General features: G+C 47.4%; 1 protein-coding gene across 9 annotated transcripts in view; it reads right to left on the reverse strand.

Moving 5' to 3' along the window:
* GTF2IRD1 (GTF2I repeat domain containing 1) overlaps nucleotides 1–21,496 on the reverse strand; it is a 210,023-nt gene that overhangs the window by 130,482 nt on the left and 58,045 nt on the right. Inside the window, exon 1 of one of the 9 annotated variants that reach the window (XM_019511401.1) lies at nucleotides 5,715–5,825. The exons of the other annotated variants lie outside the window; for them this stretch is intronic. The gene's annotated coding sequence lies outside the window, so the exon portion shown is untranslated. Of the gene's footprint in view, nucleotides 1–5,714; nucleotides 5,826–21,496 lie in introns of those variants that run through there. 9 annotated transcript variants of the gene reach the window in all.

Raw genomic sequence — 21,496 nt, forward strand, 5'->3', positions numbered from 1 at the left:
AGGGTCCAGAGGAGGGCCACCCGCATGATCCGGGGACAACAGGGCAGACCCTACAATGAGAGACTGCGGGACCTAAACCTGTTCAGCCTTGACAAGAGAAGGCTGAGGGGGGACCTGGTGATTGTCTATAAACTCACTAGGGGGGACCAGAAGGGTTTAGGGGAGACACTGTTTCCCCTAGTGCCCCCTGGCAAGACAAGGAACAATGGACACAAATTATTGGAGAGTAGGTTTAGATTAGACATCCACAAGAACTACTTCACAGTTAGGGCGGCTAGGAGCTGGAACCAACTTCCAAGGGAAGTGGTGCTGGCTCCTACCCTGGGGGTCTTTAAGAAGAGGCTTGATGCCTACCTGGCTGGACTCATTTGAGTCCAGTTTTTCTCCCGCCCAGGCAGGGGGTCATAGTTTCATAGATTTAGGGTTGGAAGGGACCTAGTAGATCTTCTAGCCCGACCCCCCGCCAGGGCGGGAGAACAACAAAACCCCAAAACAAGAAACGGGACTTGAAGGTCGGACTTGAAGATCTACACGGTCCCTTCCGACCCGACTTCTATGATTCTATGAATCTACGGCGTAATGCAACCGTACAAAAGGTAAATGCGTTTTTGGGCTGCATCAACAGAAACATTACGTGCAAGACACAGGAGGTGATAAGGTCTCTCTCCTTGGCGCTGGTTAGGCCTCATCTGGAGTACCGTATGTAGTTCTGGGCTCGACATTTTAAAATGGACATGGAGAAGTTAGAGAGGGTCCAGAAATGGGCAAAGATGAACAACGACTTGGAAGGCAAGTCCTCTGAGAAGAGGCTGAAGGAACTAGGCATGTTTGCCTTGCAGAAAAGGCACTTTAGAGGGGACATGATGGCAGTCTTCAAACACCTGTCTTTGATAAAGAAAGACCGTAAAGAAGCAGGAAGATGTGGAACAATGGCTGGAAGTTGCAGCAAAGTAGCTGCAACTTTGGATAACTGGAAAAACTTCTTCACTGTTGGAATAGTGAGGCAGTGGAATAGACTGCCTAGGGAAGCTGCGGATTCTCTATCATTGGAGGTGTTCAAGGAGAGGTTGGACAGCCATGGGTCAGGGATGATCCAGGCATAGATGCCTCTTTTTTACCATGGGTATTTCCCATGCTCCTGGGCTTTGCTGGTTCCTCCTGCCCCCTTCCCCTGCCTGCTTTTTCTGCTTTATGTATCAGGATGTTTTGAAGCCTCCCCAGACACATTGGGTGCTGGCTACACCTAGGGCTGTGGACTTTAACTGGGGCGTGCCAGTTCTCCTGCTAAGAGCAAAGCCGGAGGTTCCTGGCTAGAGGGTCTTGCCCCTCTGCTCAGGATCAGCTTGACTGTTGTATTTGGGGGCAGGAAGAGATTTTATCCCATGGTCAGACTGGTATGGGGTTTTTTGCCTTCCTCTGAAACAGGGGATGTGCCCCCCTACCCAGGACTTCTTGAGTGTATATTATGTCTACAATATTAACAACATTAATTGTTGTTAATTAACGTTGTTAATTATTAACAACCCCCACGGCAGGGGGTCGGATTTGATGATCTATTTAGGACCCTGCTGACCCTACCAACTATGAAACTATGAGACATTTTATAGAAGCAGGACATTGGCTGATGTGGTTCCCCTACTTTACCTGTGGCAGGTTAGGATATTAGGGTTTACGTTGCATCAGGGTTGATGGTAGTCTGATGTAACGTTTAAATTATGGTTATATGGGATGGTTTGGATCCTACCTCAGGCAGGGCGATGATCTCTGGAGGTCCCTTCCAGCCCTACTTCTCTACGGCTGTGACTGTCACACATGCCATGGCAGTTTCCAGATCTTTTGCAACCCAGTGTTAAAAAGGGATAAGGAGCAGTGAGCCCACGTGAGATCATTACCAAGGCTTTGTGCACATGCATGGCAGAGATGGGAAGGAAGAGAAGAAAAGCACAAGTGGGAAAGGAAGAAACCAAGAGTCACTAAGGGGCTGGCACAGGGGAAAGCTCCAAGCCTCTGAGTCATGTCTGAATACAAATGCTGCTAATTTTTGAATTGCTGGGCTACGGGTGACTTGAATTTCGCTCACATAATTTATACGGTTACCAGATGGAACTGCAGCTCCACAACTCAGAATTGCCCACTCTTTATTCCCTGCGCATTTCCACCAGGAGAGCCAGAAAGGGAGAAGGGAAACTGCAGTAAGAGCAGCACAACCAGGAGTAAAGAGTCCAATACGGGGAGCTTCGTGTGGCCAAACCCCCAAAGCTAAATTGCCATCCTGCATCTAGAGCCTCCCCGTTCCACACCTGGAACCTCTTCCATTTTCCTCTACCCCTGCATCCATTTCAGGCCCTTCCTGCTTGGCTCCACAGGCTCCCAGATTGGAGCTTGGCAGCTCTGGGGGAAATGCTGCTGACACTCCCAGCACTGACAGTAGCTGGGATTTTCCCCAACTCCCTCCAGACTATAGCAGCTTCCCTGGGCTGCCTCAATGGCCTGACAGCTTCATTTTTTAAACCATTTCCATCCCCACAAGGTGCAGCATAAAAGCAGCGTCATGTAATATTTTAAGTCTCTTTTCATTCTGGTCCCTTGTTAGCTTTTCAGTAGTGAACATAAGGCATAAAAATACTCCTCGTTTTTATAAGCCTATTATGAGCTCCCTTCTATTATTATACTGTAAATGCTGCACTATTGAAGCCAGTTTTCTGGGTGTCAGCATTTGAAAGCCATTAGAGGAACACGGCAGGATATTCCCAGTGACCCATTCTGCCATGCAAGGATGCTTGATGTGCAACTAAATTTTCATTACTGGCCCATGAAAAAAACAGAGCCCAAATGTTCTCTGCTGCCAAACTGGCCCAGCTCTACCCAAGTCAACAGGATGGGGATACTCTGGACCAGTAGAAAACGTGGTCCCATCTGAAAAAGGGCACCATCTCTTGCTGTATTTCAGCAGTTACTTCATGTTTTGTGCCCCTCCTTCCGGCTGCCTGCACCCACCTGGACTCTCTGGCCTTATAGCTAGGGTGACCATCATAATTTGAGGGAAATCCAAAAGAGTGCATGCACATGCACACACAGCCCAAACCCTGCAGCTCCCAGGAGTGGGGTCAGGGTGGACAGTGTTGCGCGCACACACACACAAACACTGAACCTGCAGTTCCCAGGAGGGGGGCCAGGCAGGATAGCACTGCACACACATACACACACAGGAGAGGAGTGGGGCTGGGCAGGACAGTGCAGTGCGCACGCACACACGCACGCACACATGCAGCCCCAACCCCAACCCTGCAGCTCCCTGCACACGCTCCTCCCCGAAACCCTCATCAGGAGCCACACGTGAAGATAGGTTCCTGCCAGTCCAAACCTTTTGATTCAATTTTCTTCAGTGACTGGGATGCTGAGACAGCCTCAGAAATCCAGGACTGTCCCAGCCAATCCAGGATGCACGGCCACCCTACAACTGGATTGTAAATGTTTTGGAACAGGCCTTCTTGTTCCATTCATACAGCGCCTAGCACAATGGGGGTCCGTCCTTGTTCATGTCTGGGACCCTTGAGTGCTCCCACAATAACACAAACTATTAAACACATACTTTGTAATTTACTGAAAGAGCAAGCAAGGGAAGTCCGTGGGGGTGAGCCTTTTTCTTGGAGCAACCAACCACATTGACAAATCGTGGGGAGAAAGGTGACAATCTGGCCCATTAATACTGCAGGATCTCTCCGCAGGGCATGGATGGTTTCCTACTGTGACTACATCCAGGGACTGGCACAACAGAGCCAAGACCTTAGTTGTGGCTTGTAGTTGCCACTGCAGTTGGGATGTTCAGAACCACAGACCAGCCAGACCCCACTTCTCCTGCACTTGCAGAGTTAGGCCAAAGCTGAGCGTGGCAAAGGCTCCCAGCTTTGCAGCAGACACGTCATTTTCCTGCAACTAAATCGCTGGAACGCTGCAGCTCCAAGTGGGAGAAGGTCGAGCCTGTCAGGATGGTACGACCCCACGCCCGGTTCTGGAGCTGCCACTTCAATAGATCAATATATAGATTACGATTGACACTGAGCCCCACTCCTACATCCCTCCACTTACTACTGCTTCCTTCCAGCCGCCCCTCACCCGCACCGCCTACAGGGATATTTTCTGTGCTCACATCTGCACTCTCCCTTTTACTTCACTCTGTCTTGCTGCTGCCCTCATGGTACTGCAACTCTAGTGCATGAAGGTAAACTGAGGAACTGGTTGCAACGCAAGGCGCTCCTTTCCTCCCAGTGTTGATACCGCTCCCAGCCTTCCTCCAGGTTCACCAAAACTGAGTCATTTCTCCACTTCTGCTCCCCCTGCAAGGCACTGCATTTCCCCCCCTGCCAGACAGCTCTGCTCTGCACCACCCTGTTCAGCATCCAGACCCCTGGGACTGAAAGTTGGAGGATGAAAACCCAGGGTGAGATTTGAGCTCTCAAGAAAAGGTCAAGGCAGTTGCAGATATATTTGGTTCACTTGCACAGTGAGATTTTGGGGCTGCCACACTCAGCACCCAGCTGCCTTGTCCATGCACTTCGCAGCATGATGGCCAATGCTATTTAACCCTGGCCATGGAGCAAATAACATGGTCTGCTCCAGCCCATTGGTGAAACCTTGGAGAAGGGGCAGGGCGATGCTACTGAGCTTTAATTTTGCAAATAAAGGGTGGCAAATTAGACGGTAATGATTCTGAGCCATTCAAACCAGATTGTAAATCATGTGCTTGAAGCTGCAAGCAGATAAAAGGGGCCAGAGAATTTCTAATGAAGCAAGATTAGAAAACCAGCTGAGACTCGGAGGGCCTGCCTGAAGAATAAGAATGAAGCTAGCTGTACTTAACTCGATTTGCGACCCAGACAATAACCGCAGAAGGCAGCAACTCAGCAGAGCCAAGAGCAAAAACCTGACTGTTTTACTGCAGGGCCCTGGGACCACTCTCCCCGTGAAAAGGAACCAAAATAAAAGACAAAGAGAGGCCTGTCTGGAGGGCTGGGATGGGGCAAGGCAGAGGGAGCCTTTCACCGCTAAAATGGAGGCCCAGACACTCCTTGAGAGGGGTTCCCCGAGAAAGGCGCTTTGTGGTCTCACGCTGGCCCTGATTACACAGGCTCCACATGTTCCTCTCACCAGTCACCGACCACATTGGAGCCACCGAGAAGACTAAGAGGTGCCTTTCACCAGCCAAATGCAACTGCAGCAATGGCCAACCCTGGTGGGGGCAAGGCAAACCCCCTCCCCACCGGACTTGCTGACCAGTGTAAGGGGAAGGCTCTTCCCCATTACAGCTAAATGCAAGGAAAAAACGAGAGAGAGAGAAAGTGGTTGTGACCAAGTCACTCCCTGAGAAATGCTCCTCCAGGATGGGCTTAGGGCCAGCTTCAAAGGATGGCTGTAGAGCCCATTCCAAGGTCACCGAGTAGGCACTGGCCACTCCCCGGACCCAGGAATACCATCGATGGTTGGGTCCTTCCCACCAACCTCATGCTGCCCCTACCAGAGGTGTGGGTGCAAAGATGAGACACGGGAAGGGTATTGCTTAACCAGGGCATTCTTATATCTGTGCTTCTGCATGGCCCTCGGGGGCACTGGAACAGGTATGTATTAGCCAATGCTGAGTGCTGCACTATTTCTTTCAGCCTGAGCTGTCCCTTGCTGCTCCTGACCTGGCTCAGGAGGCATCTGGCCCTTCCCACCTGGAAGGAGCTTGGTGCTTTTGCCTTGCCCTAGTCACATCTGGGCACTGAAACAGGAAGGCATCAAACAAAGCTTCCAGTTCATGGTCTGAAGAGATCTCTGGGCCCATTTTGCAGCCAGCTTCTCCCGTTTTAAAACTGAACGAGAGAGGGACAGAGCTGGTGAGAAGGCTCAGGCTTCAGGAGGAAGTAACTGCTTTTAAAGGGAAATGTGAAGCCAGGAGGAGAGAAAGGTGACACACGGAAGCAGGGAGCAGACTGGGTACAAGGATCCCAAGGATGTAGCTGAAAGGAGTGATCTATCCAACATTAAAATAAGGTCAAAAAAAAGGGAGGGGCATGAAATGATAAAGTCTGGCTTCTGCACTTATCAGAAAATGCCAAGTGGACTCGTGGCTGTGAAAGGGTTTTTCTGCAATTATAACAGGGTAACCGAGAGCAGATTTTGGACTCGGAGGCCAGGGCATTGACTCTCCTGGCACCCAAGGGCAAACACTATTTCAAACCACGTGGTGGAGAGGATTCACACTATCCCTGAGGATTCTGCCTATGCAGGATAGATAAGCTTGCATTCAGCCACGCAAAGCCTGCTCGTTCCTTCCTTAGGATATTAGTGCATCTTCCTTCCATGAGTTACACTAATAAGGGTGGAGACAACTCCTTATTAGATAAAAAGATATCAGCGGGATATCTTTTATTATGGCACATGCAGTATTTCTGTTACACTGCAAACAGACATGCTGGAAAGCCCCTCTCAGTCTTCTCCAAGGCTGCAGTCAAAGAAGGGCAGAAGCCCGCAGGCCAGGATGGTAGCAATAGCAGCCACCTGGCTAGCTAGGAGCATCCACATCACTGCACAAGTAGCTGTTGCACAGACCAGACATGAACACTCGCTCTTTCTAATTCCCAGTTCACACATAAGAACAGCAAAACCTGTAACAATCTGTATAGTCCTCAGAATTCAGTTTGCTGTCTGGTGACTGGCTACTGCACGCCGGCCCTCTTGGAAATCATCTTTCACCACAGTCTGCTCCATAAATGGCCTACAGTTAAGTTAGAAGGGTCTCCAGAGCCAGATGTGTGTTCTGGCTGCCTGAGAAAATCAAGCATTAAGCACCGTGCTTTGGAAACACTCTCTCTTGTAGCAGAGGATTGTCTTTGGGTTTTACAAGAACAGCTGCACTCAGCTTGAAACTGGACCAGAACGTCGATGACCCCATTTTAAAGGTTACAAAGGATTTCCTGCTGGAGAGAGAGAGAGAAAACATGTCTGGGAACAGAACTGCAGAGGAACGAAGCCTTTCTGACACAAGGCAGAAGGGAGAGAGCTTTCTCCTTCGTTTGGAAGGCGGAGAGGTAATTACAGCCGCTCCAACAGCTCTGCCAAGCCGTGCCAAGCCTGACCCAGAAAAATCCTCTTAAAACCATCTGACATTTCTTACCGGTGCTGAGTGCCCAATCTAAGCCAATGGCCGGGGAGAGGGGGTTCAGGATGCACTTGGAAAAGAGTATATTAAATTCACTGACTTTGTGAAATAAAACAGAAATATAAATATTCCTCGGTGGTGCTCCCACAGCAATTCTGTAGATAATCTTAATGGCTTTGCTAGCGAATAGTGCTAGCTCTTCGCACAGCTCTTCACACGCACGCACGCACGGGCACAAATGCACAATGTCACGTTGGGACCATAAGTCATCAGTGACCTTAATGAAGTCTCCCGTCATTCAAACCAGTTCAATACAGGGGGTCTCACTGCCAGGTCACCTCCATCTAACCCATGGGGATCAGCAAGGCTGAGCATGAAGAAGGACCATTCATTTCCAGCTTCAGGTCAGGGCTGATCAGACCTGTAATGCCTCTCCCCTTCTTTACAGGCAGAGAAAGCCTGCAGAGATCTCGGAGTACAGTGTTTCATATTTCACAGATTTCATAGACATTAGGGCTGGAAGGGACCTCAGAAGATCATCGAGTCCAGCCCCCAAATACACCTTGCTCTCCCCCGGGTCCCTTTGGGTTGATGAAGAGCATCACATGCTGGCTGCAGCATGTACTCCAAGAGGGTGCAAAAGTCTTTGGGCTCCTGGCAATGTGACAATGCAGCTCTCATTAGGGCAAAGTTCAGCTGCACCTGTTCAAACTGAACTGAAGTCACTAATAAGGACAGGGTGTCACAGCGCGACAGCCCAGGGTGAGCACAGACCTCCAAGGCTCAGCTTTGCATTCGTGTCACTGATCAATACCCTACGGTGCTGGGCACTGCACACATGCAGGGGAGAAAGCTGCCCCAAACAATTTACAATCCAACCATAAGGCAAGAGGCAACAAGTGGATCCAAACAGACAGAGTGCAGACACACAACGCCTTTACACCATTGTAACTTGCATTGGTTCATACATCAATATAGGTCACACTAGTGTCCAGAAGAGACACACAACCACCTCTCTCAAGATAGCAGCCCTTGGTCAGCACAATTACAGCACTATGCCACTAGGTAGTGAGGAAGCCGGTGCTAACCCAGGGGCAGGCAATTATTTCAGGTGTAGGGCCGCTTAACGAGGTTTGGTGAGCTGATAAGGGCTGCAAGGGTAGCTCCGCCCCTTGAAAGGTGCCCCACCCCCTGGTCACTATCTTGGACCCACAGTCCAAACTCTAATCTTCCCCCACTCCGACCATTGCTACCAGAAGTCCGCCCCCTGCCCCTCCTTGCCCCAGAAATACTCCTTTTGGGAGGGAGGGTGCTGCTATCTTGAAACCAAAAAAAAAAAAAAACCAACCCCAAATCATATACTAAAAATAAAACGTATCCTGTAACTTATTTTAATTTTATTTTAAAACGTTTTTGTCCTGATTTACGTATGCTTGCACAGTATATCTAGAGGCAATTGCATAATAGCTCAAAATACAGTCCTACTCTTGTATATTGTGTGTGGGCAATAAGGGGGGATGTGGGTATGGCGGATGGGTGTGGAAGGGTGTGGGGTATGTGGATGGAGTAGGGGCTGTGGGAGGGTGTGGGGTTATGGTGGGTGGGGTGGGAGAGAGAGACACGCGGTTGGGCTGCCAGCTCCATCACATTTGGCTCTCGTAGACTGCATGCGAGCCTCACGTGACGCAGCCAGGCAGACCCCATGCCCAGGCTCCAGGCTCCTGTCATGCCACACTGCGTCCCTGCCGGCCCCAGGGCACCAGCATGGGCCCGGTGCTCCCACCTAGCGCTGCCACTCCCACACCACTTCCATGTTTTAACTCCCGCACACCACTGCCGCCATTGCTTCCCAACCACTGCCACTTCCTGCTACTCCCCCTGCCCGCCACCGCTTCCTGCCACCGCTCCACTCGCCACCACTTCCTGCCTGCCGACCACTTGGCCTCCAGACCGCTCTGGCCACGCAGTTCCTGGCTGCATGGGCTGATTGCGGCAGTTTCCCCCACTCCCTCTGTCCGATCTTATCTGACTTTCCACTCGGATGGAGGGAGGGAGGTGGGGAACAGCCAAAGGGTCGCCAGGCCAGAAGCTGCAGAGGCTTCTGGCTGGGGGCTGGTACCTAGAGTGTTTTTCAACCTGTGGTTCACAGACCCCTGGGGAGTCCACAGATTATGTCTAAGAGGTTTGCGAAACATGACTATGATCAATAAAAAGTGTGCGAATACTCACACTTACAATTCAATGGTGTCTGCACCTCCATTTACAATTTTTTAGGGGTCCACAAATGAAAAAAAGCTGGTCTAAAGCTGTGGACACACAACTTACTGATGCATACTTACTCCTGACTTTGAGGAGTAAATTTACCCCAGAGTACGACAGCTTCCACGGTTGTAGGGCTGCACGTCATGGGCTGGCATCACTTTCCAGCCAGTATAAAGGCAAAATAAACTGGTATAAATTCACTGTGCCTGCATTCAGGAGAGGGAACATGTACAAAGAATATGACAACACTGGCCAGCCGGATAGGAAGTGGTAGCTGCACACCAGCTGCTTAACTATTACTAACCATTGCTTGGTCACTCTCTCACTCTACCAGAGATATGTACAGAAGTAAATGCCTTTCACCTGACTAATTATTTAAATGAGATCATAACATGTCTCATGTAATGCAACCAGCTTTTCAAAACAAATGGAGGAAAAGAAAAGAAAACAACCATAAAGCTTTTAATCATTTTTGGTCACGTATATCGGGGCAGGAGATTTACGGGGAAAGCAAAAAAGAAAAGAAAAGAAAGAAAAAACACTTTATGGCAGGCGATAGGCTTATTCAAATCAAATTAAGACATACGGCTTGAAGTTGTTTGTCTGATCAAAGAGAAACTAAGCTTTAGAAAAACTGGGCTAAACCATTCTTACACTAGTTCGGGCTGGCTCCAAGGAAACACAGCACTTACAATGCAGGAATTTATAACCAGCACACCATGGGCATTTAACCCTGCTTCCTTTCCCCGGCTTGGCCAGCTCAGCTGCCCCTACAAGAATATGATGCACTTTTGGTGTTTGAAATGGAATTAAATGCACTGATTAACTAGTTAATTTACCAGGTGCTGTTTTGCTCCCCATTGCTCTCTTCGACTTTTTGGGCTCCTATACACGTGCAGGAAGCCGGCTCTGACGCACTGGAAATCCGGTGCATCGGAGCAGACTCGATTAATCGGGTCTGCTGGAGCATGGCAATAAACACGCTCCAGCAAACTATGACATCATGTGCATCAGCCAAAAAATGGCAGCAGGGTGCTTTGAAATAAAAGCACGTTCAATGATGCTCAGGCTTGCTAATTAGAGCCCCTCCGCACACCTGCCAGAATACGTGTAAAAATGCCCTTTAGCCCTGCCATTCTTTCATGTGCGATCCAGGCTCACAGTCACAAATGGCCTGATTTTCCCAGGGATGAATTCCAGCCTTCCCAGGGAAACTGTTGCAGGGTGGGGAATCAGGCCCCTGTTGTGCAACACAAAGACAGTCCTTGCTCCAAACGCCAACAATTACTAGGCCAAAACCAATGGAAGTTGGTAGTCCTAAATATCTCTAAAAACCTAGCCCTGTGTACCTAATCCATACAACTGTTTCAGAGAGGCAGGTGCTCCATTAAAATAGCCCAGGAAACAAAAATCCCACACCTGGATACTTACAGAGCAGGGCCAACTTCCTTTTATCACTGTCCCCTTCTCTGCGCTAGCAGCAGCAGCTCCAGCAAGGAGGCTAGCGACAAACGTCCCCATCCATGCAAATGGTCGAATGCTGTATCCCTGTCTTTAGTCACGGTCTGGTGCTGCTGCTATGTCTCTGCTGTTATGCAACACAACCTCCAATAAAACCCCTCGGGGAAATTAAGCAAATACTTAAATCGCCTCTGTTTATGAGCTAACAGGAGTTTCCAGCATCCCTGGTGTCTTACACCTACAGATGAAGCTTTATTTAGTTTATCAAAATTGGGATCAGCTGCTCTAAGGAGTCTGATAAGCAGCAGTAACTGTGTATGCATGTGCGCATGCACGCACACACCTCTTAAAAATACCCACCCCTTCCAGACAGCTCCTCTCCCAGTTTAGTAGCAGCTGACGATCTGCTAGTGTTTGAAAGCACAAAGAGCCAGGCACAGGGATTTCCACAGAGGTTACTTTGCACACTCCTGCCAAAAATATTTTCCTAGATCTCTTGTCGACCATGACATCTTTTGCCATGACTTCTAGGAAGCAAATGGAAGTTTAATAACCTGATGCCAGTCTAAAGGACAGTGTTGGGCCTCGCCTCAATGAAATTAATCTCATTTTAGGAGCTCAACGGCTGGTATTTCTTCCTTACCCCTGGGCCAGACTTGTTTTGCCAAGTTACAGAGTCTAGCTAGCTATGGCCAAAGCCACAGTAGGTCACTTCCTTTGGCTTTTGCATAACTCAGCAGCTACACTCAAAAAAGCAGGAAAAGGGCCCTAGTCCAGTTTGGATTCCTTTCTCTATTTTTCTCCGTGTCTTCTAGCTGGACTCAGTAGCTGCTGTCACTGAACGGATGCCAAAAGAAATAGCATGTGATCACAACACCTAAAAAAGCTCCCAGACAAACTCATCCCCGTGTTGCCAAGGGTACTCTTTCTCCAGAGGGTGCTGGAAGGCAGGTTTAGCTCCCAGCACAGGCTGAGGGCAGCCCTCAATCCCCTCAAGACAGCCCCGTCTCTATGGGCCAAAATGCTGGCACAATTTGTGGAGCATGGAGTTACTCCAACTACTGCCCTGAGCCATGACCTCCTCTTCCTCCAGGGTTAGGATGCTCCCTGTGCTGGCAGCTCCTGAAGGCATGATGCACATGCTTCCCTGCAGAGACTCCCTCCTGCCAGCCTCACTGGGTCAAAAAGGGTCATCAGGCTAGGATGAGTTTGGTCCTCCATTATGAAGCTGGTAGCTTAGAGCCATAAGACATCTTCTTAGAGCAGTGGAAATGATTGTACTTGCTAATACTGGGGGCAGGCACCATCTAGCACAGGGGCGGGCAGTTATTTTGGGAGGAGGGCCGCTTACTGAGTTTTGGCAAGCCATCAAGGGCCGCATGACAGGCAGCCCAAGGCAGATAAATATTCTCTCTCTCAATTTTTTAAGGGCCCCGTGGGCTGGACAGAATGGCCTGGCAGGCCGCATCTGGCCCCCGGGCCGCATTTTGCCCACCCCAACCTAGCACAACGGAGCCCTCGTCCACAACCAGGACTCCTAGCACTACTGCAATTCAAGCAATAATGCTACTTTGCATTTCATTTGTAGCCTGATTCAAACCATTCCCTCTCCCCAGCTTCCTGGAAAAAATATTCCCTCCTGTTTTACAATATGTCACATGTGATCTCTAGCAAGGGTACAGCATTTTGGAAACAGATGACATTCAAAACATTGTAATTTTATTTCGGAAAACCCTGGAAGTCTGTTGTTTTGGTTTGATTTTTCCCCAACCACTTCGGCTAGAAGCTTTCAGCGTATTGCATTCATGAATCCTAGACAAGACCCTCTGCAGGAGCGTTTCTCCAAATACAAGGTGCACATTTTTAGAATTATTTTCTTACAAATGCTTGAGGCTGCAACACAGTCCCTTGCCATCCTAAATTTTATGAAGTCTGGGAAGGATTACAGACTTGGCACAAAGTCTAGTGACTTTCAAAGGTCTGTTGGTGAATGATTATGGCCACAGAGAACGAAAACTAGATCCATATAGGCATTATTGTGAACCACTTACCACTTACACTTGCATCCAATACTGAGGGCAAATTCCATTCTAAGTTTATAAATTCCACAGTTCAAATATCTCTTGTTCATGGAAATTATAACTTCTCGCAGCTTATTTGAATATCATGGAGCCTGACATTTCACTGAACAACCAACATTATCTTTACGGCACAGGTATAATTTTAGCAAACAATCATTTCTCACAGAAATAGACATCTACAAGCTCAGGAAGGCCATGTCACCATCTCAACACATCTGGAAACAATTAGGGTAAACAGGTATTCATTAAGTTATGACAAAGTTAGCAGAACCCTGGGCTTATATGACCAAATATTTGAAAGCCAGGGAATTCAAAGGTAAATAACTCCTCCGATTACCCAACTTCTGCAAATACAAATGCGGGGCCCCAGCCCAGCTGGAAATGTACCTCTTTGAGAACCAGAACTATGACCACATGGGCATGCACTCATGCATGCTAAACCAGGATCACCAACCCTAATCCACTTCAGCCTATTAAGAGTATGATGATTACCTTTTACCTCTCTCTACTTGTTCAGCCGTCCTGCAGTCACTCTCCCATTATGAGTCTAAGAACAAGCAACCTCAAAATATATGTGGACAACCAAGGGTGAAGATGTTGGATGGAAAGGAGATAAAGGAAATCTTACATCTGAACTGACACTGCTTTTAAAAAAATCATAAACTTCAATTTTCTAATATTTCTTTTTAACTGATTGGATATCCGTTTCCCGGTTCTACAGCATCTTAAAATCTTTTGCCTGGCAATTTTCACTGAATGAAGGATCTTCTCTAATGTTAATTCAAAGTAGATCCCAGACTACTATGAAATATTTTGCTATGAAATAACTAGTCCCTTGCGCTTGCTAACCTCTGAAGGCCCCAGATCAAAAGGCTCAGAGAAATCTCTCAGGTGAGTGAAAAAACGAAGTCAGAGAAAGCTCACACATTCAACCTCGTTCTTTAAACAGCAACTTGATCATGATTTTTATCAGAGGTGAAAAAAGTCAATTTCCGCTAAGCTGAGAAAAAATGGTCTATTCTTTACTAACAATGGAAATCTGATTGCAAAGGGTTCATTTGAACTTTGAAGTGCAGTGGGGCAGCTTTAAAGGCTGAACTTGGTATCACTGAAGCCAGTGGCAAAACTCACACCGATTTCAATGATGCTGGATTTTGGCCCTTGCTGCAAAGTATGGGAGATGATGCAAAAGCCGTCACTCATAGTTGCCACCTTGTCACATCATCACCACGCTTCCACCACAAAACAGCCTGCGTTTGTAGCAATTATGCAATTAATTTTCTTAGTCTTCAATAGTAATCTAGATCGATGTACATGTACAAATTCACATCATGCTGCAATCAATCAAATTACCTTTCAGAACACGCTCAAAGTCAGAAAGTCAGAGCAGACATGGAAATTGTTTTGGCATGTGTGGCCTTTACAGTCTCTACTTTTTTTGGTCCTTTCTTCTACAGTTCTTTAATTCTTTTAAAGACATTTTTTCATTTGATTGAAAGTGGGTTTTAAGTCCTGTTGAAACAACAAGACTTCAGTTACTGAATGGCTCAGGAATTGCAATCCAGATTCTGAAAGCCATTTAAGCCTGCGTTAAACTTTAAGCACATTCCCAACAACTTGCCACACTGTCACCCAGCACAACTTGGAAAGAAAGCGTGATTTGAGCAGAACAGGTACCCATGACCCAGTGGGTATGGCCAAGCCCACAAGCCCCTGCGACGAGAACAGAAGCAAAACATAGGGCTTGTGAAAAGGAGGGAGAGAAGGCAAGAGCTGGTTGGATGAGGAGGAAGGCAAGAGGATGAATAAGAGATGAGGTAGGAGAGATTTTGAGCATTTTATTCTTTATTGTTCACGTTTGGATGGCACCTAGAAGACTGATTAAAATCGATTCTCCACTGCAGGAGGGGCTATACAGAAATCTAGCAGAAGACAGGGACCTTAAAACCCAAAGTCGAAACACAGGAAGCAAGGAGGACCAAAGTGACTTACCCAAGATCACACAGCAAGCCAGGTGCAGAGTTGAGAGCAGAACCCAGGAGTCCCAACTCCCAAACTTTTGTTACACGGTGGCAGCCAAAACGTGGCACCTTCCGAGGTCTGCTAAACTGAGTAAGAATATCCAAAAACCGAGTAAGAATATCCAAGCAGTAAGGGCCAGATCTGACAACAGGCTTGGGTGCTCAGCATTTTTGCTCAATCAGGCCCTGAGGGAGCTATTGGAAATTTTTCCAATTTTTCAAATATCATTTTTTCCGTAAACGCTACAACCTATTTTCTCCATTGCATGAACAGGAGAAACTCTCAAAGTGGGTGACATTCTATTTAACGGGACTTTTCCCAGAAACATCTGCAGTATTGTCCAAAAAACGCCCCAAAACAAGTCGAGTTCTCCCTCTGCCCCTACATTTTGAGACTGCCTCAAAGATTAGGAGGTTAGGAATGTGAAAATAAAGGAACAAACTTTGCGGTCCTTTGATTTGCCCCTGGTTTTGAGTCTTTTGGGTGTACTTGGTTCAGGTTCTCGAGCCTTCTCCCCAGCCACGAGAGAGATGCTCGCTCTTTTTTTTTTCTTTTATAATTAAAATTAAGATTCTCACCTAATCACTCACATCCAGGGACTGGGGCTTAAGAAGCATGCACACAAGACTCAATAAAATCACAGGCATTGGTCCCAGCACTTTCAAGTGGCTGTTCAATACACACTTTGTGCTCGACAGATCATTTCTTTTCTTGTTAGCAATTTCCCACTCCATTTTAACCACATTTTGGGGTGGCTGGAAGCTGGTTACTGTCAGTCATAATGTAAATCCTATTCAAGACCAATTCCACCAAGGGGTGCTGGCAGTGACACTCTCAAGCAGCATAACAATGTAAAACCTGCACAGATTCCTTCTACCCTGGGTAAGAATAATTTTAAAAATCCACTGATGCCAGGGAAACTTTTTCCAGTAAATCTTGGAGTAGGCCCCAAAACAAGTGGGGCAACGGGATGAACTAGGGTGTTGATTCAGAAGCTTTGACCCCACACCTCAGCCAGACAACTTACCCCCGAGTGTGCTGTTGACAGCTCCAGCCAACAGGTCCTACAGCATCTATCTAATGATGCTACTGTATTACCTGTGTACAAGAGGCAGCCTCTATCTTTTGCCCTCCCTGCTCCTCCCACAACTGCTGCAATGCTGAGAGCAGCTGAGGATGTGGGAGTCAGAAGAAGAGGCCTGAAAAGAAAAAAAAGGACTATGCCTTTCATCCCCAAATAAAGAGGACTGGGATTGTGTGTGTTGGAGCCTGGTGGGGACCCAAATGCCATCGACAAAATATGAAATAAAACACCAAAGCTCTGTATGTGCACCCATGTCTGTGTGGGTGCGGGTGCGTGTACACAGAGGGATTCAGCCATTGCACTGATAAGTTTTACTCCCACACAATCATATTTTCGGTTGCTTACCTTCCTAAAATGTGCAGAATAAACCTCTCTGTCACCAGGCTTTGCCAAGTCTTGCAAATTCCCCCCTTCGCACGGCCACTCCCAGCACTGGTAGAGGCACAGGTCGGCACAGAGAACGGAGTAGATAGCGATAGTGGAAGCTCTTGGGAGTTGGATTGCTGAGAGGGCTCGGTACTGCCGCTGCGCATATCTGCTCATAGCCCTTTATTAGCGATGTAATAGAGATAATGAAAACTCCCAAGCCCTCAGTGTGCTTCAGAGAAGATATAAAAAGGAGATCCTGATTTCTGATGATCCCCTAGCACTCTCTGTTCTGCTCACTCCAGTGTGCACCTAAAGTCCAGCCAGGGGAACCGCAGTATTGCTGGTGTCAAGTGTTCAAAATTTATGATAGTGTAAAAGTGATGTTGTAGCCATGATAGTCCATAAATTATGCGAGAGGCAAGGATTTCTTAGGGTGATATCTTTTATTGGTCCAACTATGCAGTTGGGACAAAGTTAGACAAGCTTTTCAATGCAAGATGTTCATCCTCAGGTCTTGCTATAGCCTCAGGTGACCCAAGGAAGAATTTCTTGCAGTTGAAAGCCTGTCTAACTTTATCACAACTACACTGTTGATCCGATGCAGAAAAATCACCCTAAGAAATCCTTGCCTCTCTCAAAAATTATGAGTCACGTCTCCCAGTCTCATTTAGAAAGATCACGGCATTTTAAAAAATAACGTATTTTAAGGTTCTTATCCTTTGCCTTCTGCCTTTCTGAGCTTTGGGTGAGGGACACTTGGGTGAATGTTCCAAGCTCTCAGCAACCACAAGAGCTAAAAAATTCCCTTTTTTTAAAATGAAAGCAAGCCTTGCACATAACCACATGCCTCTGGGATCAGGGCTGTTAAGATAAAACCCACTAAATATTGTAAGACTGGAGATAATTTCATGAGAGTCGGCAGCACTGTAATTGCAATCTCCCCACAGCCCACTGCCTAAATTCCCTCTGCAGTTCCAAATGGAGCTTGTATCCACCTCCATTCCCTGGCCTAAATAGTTGCGTGCTGTGCAGAGCTGAAGTAGAATGGCTGCCATTCGCTTACCCCAGTGAGAGATAAACTGATCAGCATCCTACCAGGAAAAGGGTAAAATTGACCGTTAAGGAAATTTAGGCTCCTAAGGCCCCATCTACATGGTCAGGCAAAGGGCACAGATGGGACCTAATGTGTAATTCATATGACTGTTCCTCCTGCCATGCCACATGTGCATGGCAGGAAGTGCAATTGTGGGATCGTGCATTAGATCCCCTTGCACATTATCGCTGGTTCAGAAGGAGCCTCATCATGGGCTCCCCCTGCACCAGCAAGAAGGAAGCTCCCAGCTGTAGGGGAGAATACGCCCTCTCCCCCCAGGGGTGCAGGAAACCCCTAGGGCCAGAAGACCGCCACAGGGTCAATTTTCCCCACCCCGGGAAACCCCAAGGGCTGGAAGATTGCCCCTGTAGTGATCCTCCGATTAGCTGCACCTCCAGGTGCGGGTGGATGGATCACCCTGCAGCAATTCTCTGGCCTCAGGGGTTTCACACACTCCAAGCCCTAGGAATCATGCAGCTATAATACCCAGAGCCCAGGGGTTTCAAGCACTGCCCCGCAAGCCCTAGTGTTCATGGCAACCACGATCCCCCAGGCCTGGGGATTTCACGCTGGGCTTGGTGAAATCCTGCTGTGTCAGCTGACAGGGCCCCCAGCCACAAGAGAGACCCTGCTACACATGCAAATTAAAGCCGGGTAGCAATCAGCTATAAAGTTAGTCCAATTCTCGTGGTCTAATTTTATAGTTAGTTGGAGCTTTTTATTGTGCAATAGCTACTTTTCATGTGTAGCTGGTCAGTGCACAATTAACCAGTTAACTGCATAATGCCTGCAACGTGCAGAGGATAAATCATTTTTGAAAAAGGACTTAGACTTCTAAGTCACTTAGGTCATTTTGCCCATAGGGTTTTGTGACCCCTTTGGAAAGACAGGTGTTACATGCAACCAGGTGCACTGGGGTCATCAGGTCTGTGGCACGGCCCTGAGCCATTGTCCACACTACTTGAGATGCATAAAGCAATTGCAGCAGCGGGGCAGGGTGCTTGTATTAGTACAACAGAGGAGCTGCATCCCAACAGCTCTGTAAGGTCAACCACTCACATCAACACTTGAGCTTTGCCCCATGGCCTCTTATGGGCTTGAGTGTAAAGCATCACTATACTGGAGCTAGAGATTTTCTTCTGTGGATAGGAGTCAGAATAAAAGAAACACTCGATATACTGAGCTGCCTCTGCACTGCAGAGATGCCCCGAGAGGAGAATTTAGCCCTTAGGGTTACATGAATTCTGGATGCATGCATCTTTGGGAGTTTGGAGGTACATTCTTCAAAGGCAGCGCATGGCGATTAGCAAGCAAATAATAACGAGGTGTCAAACAAACTCTCGTCTCTTGAGGAAAAAACCCTGGAAACCACATAAAATAGACCAATAAGCAACTGAGTATTGGACACCAGACTTGAATTTCAACTTGTGGTTTCTCTAATCACTTAAGCAAACAGTGGTATCAGCAAAGTTGATGGATGCGACTGAATCCAACTCCACTGACAAGTGCTGGAACACCACAGCCTGGGCAAGCCACAGAAATTCGCTGCTGGAGGGAGGGCGGATGGTGCACTGTCGGTACAACAGTCTGGGAACCAGATAACTGGGCCCTGGTTGCCACTATTGCTCCAGTGCATGGCAAAGGGGGAAGCAATAAGGATTTCCGCTGAGCGTTTCTATTTTTTCCAGAGGCAGAACAGCAGGGGGCAAACAGTCATTTTAAAATGTGATTGTTAGGAGGGGAAAAAAAAGACTCCATAAAGACCTTGAAACAGGCAAACATTACAAGTTACACGAATGCCAACTAGTGAACAAGTCAGATAAGGAAATATTTGCTATGGGGTCCTAGTGTTTTGCAAAGGACCCCTGAATGCTCCTGGTATGTCCCAGCTCAGATATAATCCCGCATGCCTAATTCAGAAGCCTCATCTCTGAACGAGCGAGCGGGTCATCCCGAGTCACAAAGCCTGGGGCTCAAACTGCTCGCTCCGTTCACTGGGTGATGTTCTGTGGAGCAGGTTTACAAAGCCAGGCACTTTTCTTTTTGTTTTATTTTTACTGACAGCACAAACAAACCTAAAGCACCTGCTGGGAAAGTGCCTCACATACACGCTAGTGAGAAAATGAAAATATCCACAGGCATTATAGTCTGAGCTCTGCTTGCCCAGATAATCCATTTCAAATCTCACTCAGCACAATTTAGTCCCACTTACAAAACAAGCAAAGAACAAACTAGGTGTTCTTGTAAACATCCCAGCTTACCCCCCTTTGCTCCAGATGAACAAATTTCCAGCACCCCATGAACCTTTCCACTCAGAAGACATTGCCACAGCAGGGATTTAGCTTTCTCTCTATCCTGAAGAAACCTGGGTTATAGTATTATATTATTCTGTTACTCGTGTTCTCTAAAGCCTGGTCTGAGCAACGTAACTCTTTTGGTTAGGGGCATACTTTTTACCAATCTAGTTGTATTAGCATAAACTCTAACATGAATGCAAAACAAAAAGTACTTTATACTAGCACTCAGGGGTATAGGTTGTAGCCGTGTTAGTCTAAGGACATAGGCAGGCAAGGTTCCAATATCTTTAATATTAGACCAACTCAAATAGTTGGACAAATTCTTTTTTGCAAGCTTTCGGATACATGCACCCTTGGTCAGGCTGAGGAAGCAGCTGCAGTGGGTCCATACTAGCATATACTACCATAGGTTATTTCTTTTCCCTATGGAAATAGCTATAGCGGTAAAAATACATTAGCAGAGCTTATTTCTTTTCCAAATGAGCACAACTATAGTGGTATAAATACATTTATACCATTACAGCTGTGTCCACAACAAGTGGGAGGTTGTATTGATTTAACTTTACCAAAGCATGTCAAGTGGCAAAACTTTTGGGTCTAGACCAATGATTCTCAACCTGGGTGCTGCCAGATCCCTTGAAGGGTGCCACAAGGTGCAAGGAGATTAGCAAGGCATAAGGAAATAAGCAGACAAATAAAGCAGATACGCCAGGCTCAGGCTCACCCTGGCTGGCTGATCTTCCACCCCTGCTTCCCTGCCCCTGTGTAAGCATTGCAATATATTACATTAGTTTTTGAAACTGGTTCACAAGTTCTGAAGGGGTGTCTCAAGTCCAATGAGGGGTGCCTTGAGTCCAAAGTTGGAGAACCGCTGGTGAAGATGAAGCCCAGCAACATGATATCTAGAGACTCGACTATAAACCACACTTGAGCAACTGAGTTTTCACTAATTTCAAAGCATTTGTGAAATATAAAGTGAAAACGTGCCCATTTTAATGTGGAAAGGACGACTCTGAACAACATGCAGAGAAAACAGCGGTCGCCGTGGAAGTGTTTCAGAGCATCCAGTAGCAGCCCAGTCACTCCCATACCATGCACCTGTATTGTCCATGCTTAGGTACCATCTCACTGCTAGGGCCAGAGGACTCAAAAGAGAGACCTGAACTTGGTATCTCCTGGTGAACAGACCAGAGGTGCCACACAACTAGGCCAAGGGGAACCCAGAACAAAATATGTCCAGAGCTCCAATTCCTTTGAAGAACACTTGTCTTAAAGTAGACACAGCCCAAATCCTGAGCATATGAATGCTTCCTTTACAGCAGCATCTATGTATTGGATTTATGAGGCACAGCCATGTTTGCCTGTGTCTCACTATGGCTTTGATCCTGCCCACATGTAGGATCCCACCCGCACGCTGCCTAAGCCATTTTGTTCTGTTTCAAGTAGAAGTGGAACCTAAACCTGGGTACAAGTAAAACAAGAGTGAAGCTGAATAGTTTACGCCTTCAGACAGTAAGGCGCCACAGGTGGATCTAGGCAGGTAGATACATAACCCTGAGCACTGAGTGCTCAAGTCCCAAATTCTTAGCAGGCTCAGTTCACCCATGCTCAGGGTTAAAAAGAGGCAGACAGGCATGAATAACTGGTGCCTCCCACAACTGGACTGCCCACAGCTGACAGTTGGGG

The sequence above is a fragment of the Gavialis gangeticus genome, unplaced genomic scaffold (genome assembly GCF_001723915.1).
Source record: "Gavialis gangeticus isolate Ggan-Ray unplaced genomic scaffold, GavGan_comp1, whole genome shotgun sequence".
Classification (NCBI taxonomy): domain Eukaryota; kingdom Metazoa; phylum Chordata; order Crocodylia; family Gavialidae; genus Gavialis; species Gavialis gangeticus.